This window comes from Lipotes vexillifer, unplaced genomic scaffold, assembly GCF_000442215.2.
Source record: "Lipotes vexillifer unplaced genomic scaffold, Lipotes_vexillifer_v1.1 scaffold571, whole genome shotgun sequence".
Taxonomy (NCBI): Eukaryota; Metazoa; Chordata; class Mammalia; order Artiodactyla; family Lipotidae; genus Lipotes; species Lipotes vexillifer.
Window position 1 is genome coordinate 1,499,344 of NW_006790468.1, and position 5,350 is coordinate 1,504,693.

General features: G+C 39.5%; 1 protein-coding gene across 2 annotated transcripts in view; it reads right to left on the reverse strand.

Moving 5' to 3' along the window:
* Positions 1 to 5,350, reverse strand: part of LDAH (lipid droplet associated hydrolase) — an 82,022-nt gene that overhangs the window by 14,931 nt on the left and 61,741 nt on the right. The window lies entirely within an intron of this gene.

Genomic DNA, 5,350 nt, shown 5'->3' on the forward strand with positions numbered 1-5,350 from the left:
CAGGAATTAATGAAATAGAGACCAGAAAAACAATTGAGAAACTAAATGAAACTAAAATTAAGTTCAATAACTGATAAATCTTTAGCCAGACTGATCAGGAAAAAAATGTGAGAAGACATAAAACATTACCAGTATCAGGAAAGAGAAATGACAACCCTTCAGATAATACAGACATCAAAAGGATAATCAAGTAATTTTGTGGACAACTTCATGTCATGAAATTCAATAACTTAGATGAAACAGCCAGTCTGCCCAAAGACACAAATTTGAAGCTTACTTAACAATAAATAGATAACCTCAATCGTCTTATATGTATTAAAGAAATTAAAATTGTAATTTAAAGCCTCTGCACAAAGAAAACTCGAGGGCAAGATGAATTCATTGGTCCACTCTACCAAACATTTAAGGAAGAAATAATATTGATTTTAAATAAATTCTTCCACAAATGACTACACATATATAGATATTTAATTTTTGACAAAGGTAGCATTTCAGAGCAGCAGAAAACAGGTGGTCTGTGGTAGGCTGAATTCCCAGATGACACAAATACTCCTTGCCCTTTTACAATCCCTCCCTTCTGAGTGTGGGTGAAACCTGTGAATATGATGACATATTACTCCCATGACTAGGTTATGTTATGAAGTTGAGACGACTTTAAGGGAGATTATCCCAGTGGACCTACCCTGATCACAGGAGTCCTTCAAAATTTGAGTTCTCTCTGGCTAGTGGCAGAAGAAGTCACAGATTCAAAGCACTAGAAGGATTAAATGCACCACTGTTGGTTTGAAAATGGAGCTCATGTGAAAAGGACCTGAAAGTGACCTCCAGGAGCTGAGAGGGACCCCTGGCTGACAGCCAGCAGGAAAATGGGGACTGCAGTCAAAAAGCCACATGAACTTGATTCTGCCAACAACCTGAATGAGCTCAGAAATGGATTGTCGGATATGCAGGGGTATAAAAGAGGCTTCTGAGATCCAGGCAATGGTGATCCTTGAGCTGGGTGGGAGTTATATGGGAGCTTGCTTTCTGATTATTCATGGAGGTAAACATTTACGTCTTAAGCACTTTTCTGTAGTGTTATTCTTGAATTGGAAAAAATATAAACATTCAAAAAACTTGTAAGGAATCTTACATTTCTAAAAGTAAATCTTTCATCAGGGAATGTACCTCACCTCACCTTTATTCTTATTCTTGTTTTTCCTGGTAATTTCCCATCTAAGTGTACTTTTTTGTTGTTCGTTTTTAGAAAGTAGAACACCAGTTTCCTTTCCAGTAATTGCTCCAAGGAAGCAATTATCTTTTTCTTTCCTCAAAAATGCTCATAGGGCTTCCCTGGTGGCACAGTGGTTGAGAGTCCGCCTGTCGATGCAGGGGACACGGGTTCGTGCACCGGTCTGGGAAGATCCCACATGCCGCGGAGTGGCTGGGCCCGTGAGCCATGGCCGCTGAGCCTGTGCGTCCGGAGCCTGTGCTCCGCAACGGGAGAGGCCACAACAGTGAGAGGCCCGCGTACCGCAAAAAAAAAATAAAAAAAAAAAAAAAAAAAATGCTTATAACACAGCACAGTGGCCAAAAACAATAATACTAAATAGAAGTGTAATTTCCTAACGGAAAAACACATTTCTCCTGGCAATGACTATCAACAGCATTCCTGGAAACCCAGCAGAATTCAGTTTCAAGCACCATAGTGAAGGAAATATCTAGTAGCAGGAGTAATGGAAACAAAACACGAAGGGAAGAGAATGGTTTAGAAGAATGGTACTTATTTACTTTTATTTCCTTAAAAATCTAAAAACAGGTGTAATAAAAACCTCACTGAGTCTAATGTTCTATTTTATTTGCTACCATCATCTTCTGAAATCTGCTTAGCGTTTAAAGATCACTACAGGACATCAACTCCCAGTGGAGTGGCTAAGGAACGAAATGAGTGAGGGATAAAGTTGGAAGACCAATAGGACATTCATCTCACAGGCTAAATGGTACCACTAAATTCTCCAAGTACACATAATCTACAATAGAAGGCTACCTTCTGTTTAACTCAATCACCTATCTTGATGCCATTTTGTCTGTCTGGAAAATTCCCAACTCATCTTCAAGTCCAAATTCATTTGTCTTCTCCCTTACTTATCTAGATAGAACTAATTTCTCCTTTTCTTGGTACCATTCCTGACCTGTATCTGTATTCATAACAGTCGTAACTGTGATATTCTTCACATTTATCTCCCCTACCATGCTATATAAATATATATATAAATATAGCAGCAGCTATATTTCATTTATTATTCTCTCCAGTGATTATGCAAGTGCTTGGTTCATGGCAGCTGTGAGTTAAGGGCTGTTAAATAAAATAAATGGGAAGGGACTAGGCCGGTGTTTTTCTTTTTTGTGGGGGTAGGAGGGAAACAGGTCAGGAGGAAAAACCTGCTGCCTTCCTTGAAGTGGTCCAAGAGCTGACATCACAAGAGAGGCCAGAACACTGACATGGTAAGCCAAGCTGGCAGGTACTGGTATAAAACTGGGACAAATCATTGCAGGCAAGAGTGGCAATCTAAGAGCTTCTGTTGAGACTGGCCCCAGACTAGGCCACATAAAGCACTGGCCATAGCAGTGAGGGAAAATGCAGAGGGAAGAAAAACCACAATTCATGATACAATAGGAGGTTTGGGGCAGATGTATGAACAGTTTTCTGAAGTAGAACTTGAGGCTTGGAAGCCAAGTTGTCCTGCTGTTTTGGTGGTATGTGATCCAGTGCCATTAGCACAGTTTCACAGTAGAATGCCCCAGTTTGTTCAGTTTTGCCTTTATATTGGGGAGGGAGGATTGATGGTGCTGAAGCAAAGGGAATTACTTGAACTGGGCACAGTTTAATTAGGGCAGGTGAAATTTGGAGGTAGGAAATCTCCCATACATGGGTGTGTACACTGCAGTGTAAAATGTGATTGTTACTCCTGGTCTGTTCTGACCAAGATATTATTTCCAGTCACTTTAATTTTCTTTAAAATGGCTGTTAGGTTCTGTATGTCCAAAGTATGCCATAAGGTTTAGAAGGAAAAAAACAGTCTCTTAAAAAAATGCTCCTTACAAGATTTGCTGGATTAGAAAAAGGGTTTGGTATATTTACCTCCACGATGGGAGGGTGGCTGAGGACAGAAGCCACTAGTAAGCACACAAATAGAGGTAAACGCAGTAAGTTTTCATTTAAATTCTCTTTAAAATAATAAGGGTACTACTAATAATCACGGGAACCAAGACAGGCTCTCCTGTGGATAGGTGCATCTAGACGTGCTTCCAAGAGGGTCTCCCATAAATAAACTGCAGACCCCAGTCTGAGGTGGTCTTGTCAGGGCTTGTGAAGCCCAAAGACATTCTGGAGGGGACATGGATGTGGTGGACTTTAGTTATGGTGAAGAGGATGGAGTTAACTGTCTAGGTTACTAGTTAACTAGTATGGATGGAGTTAACTAGCTAGGTGTTTGGTAGGTCCATGGAAGATGGGTGGGTAGGTAGGTCCAAGACCATCTTGATGTAGGGATGTAGTAAATACTAGTACCTACCCAAAAGCCAATAAAAAACCCCTCATTTCCTTGACTAGAGACATGGGAAAGTCAAAACATACGGCTTTTCCACATCCCTTATAGCTAGGGATATGGCCTAGTGTTGGCTACTAATGTAGAGGCAAGGTTCCTGGGGGAGGACTTCTCTTCTTAAATAAGCCAAAGCCTCATCAGGAATAAGCCTCTGCTTTTGCCCCATTTTTCTTAATTCCATCTGAATGTCAGACATGAGGCCTAGAGTAGGAGTCATCATGTGATCATGAGATGACAAGCATGAGGATAAATGTGCTGAGGACAAAGAGTGGAAATCCAGAAAGAACCCACATCCTTGACGGCACTGTTGAGATACTATTTATCCCTGGACTCTCCCCTTTATATTTCTTGGTGCATGAGAAAAATATCAATAGATCCCTATTTGTTTAGGCCACTGTAATTTAGTTTTCTGTTATCTATAGCCAAATTCAGTCTTAGCTAATAAAACCAAATAAAAATGGGGTCTCTGGATTTTCTGGGTGTTTTTGGTTAACAGGGGTTGATGTTGTCAACTTCCTATCAGATTCTGGTACTTGAGTAGGGGAGCAGGGTGGCATCAAGCCTTATCTATACATACTAGATCTTCCCTATAGGAGGGAAGAGGTAGGAGCTGACTGCAAAAAAGCCGTTCCAAGGATAGCCCCTCCTAGCACATCTTCTAACTGGTCCTGAGGCTGGCAAGATGTTGCCGAATGTAGAGGAGTTAGGTGCGAGCCAAGCAGGGCTGCATGGTAGCAAAATTCTTGGGGCTGAGGACAGACTGTGAAACTGGATAGTCCTGGAGATGTGAGTGTTCCACGCTCCAGCAGAGTTCTGTCCAGAGCTGCTCAGGCAAAGTTAAGGCTAGGCAAATCAAGAAGCATAAACCAGGAGAGTTTGTCAGAAGTTAAGCAGGATTACACATGCTCAGAAACCCAGATGAAGTCTTACAAGGGCCAGTTCTTTGGTAGGTCTTTATTTTTTTCCCGATTGTTTTCTACAGTTTCTATTTGTGCCAATTGTGGCTTTTAACAATGTGAAAACCAGATCTAAAAAAGTAATTCTCCCATTCTAAAATTTCTGCATAATTTGGAGTAATGTTTACTATTCACATGTTTCTCCATAAGTCAAGACTTTCGTTATTATAACCATTGATTTAGTCTGCAAACAGAGAGTCTTATCTATGTGACATTGAGTTCACCAAAGTGAAACACACAACTCAAGGTGTATGATTTTTAAAAAAATAATACAACTTTTCAGAGTGGCAGATAATTTAAAGATATATATATATATATATATAAATTTCTATAGAAAAAATAATAAAAGCTTCACTGAGTCATTTACTTCTAAACCAGAGATGATATTCTAGTACTGTATCTAATCACCTTTTGCCCTAAATCCCCATACTGACCACACACACACACACACAAAATCTTTTCCTTCGTTGCTGAATTTTAGGCTAAACTTCCATGAATAACTAAAGCTGAAGTTGGCTTTTATAAATGGATTTTATAAGCTACACACATAAATGAGAGAATAGGTAATATGGCAGTCTGGTTTTGTCTTATTCGAAATATTATTCTGGCCTTAAGTCAAAAATATGCTGAGAAGAAATTTGTGATTTTTTAGTGAAGCTTATGTGTCAGTTCATTGAATAGTTCTGTTCATTTCATATCACTGTATATATTTTTAGAAGTTATTTCCATATTAAGGAAAGGAAAGATTATGAAAGTGTCTTTTACAAGAATGTATGCAACAGAAGTAACGTAATCTACCAGGAATGC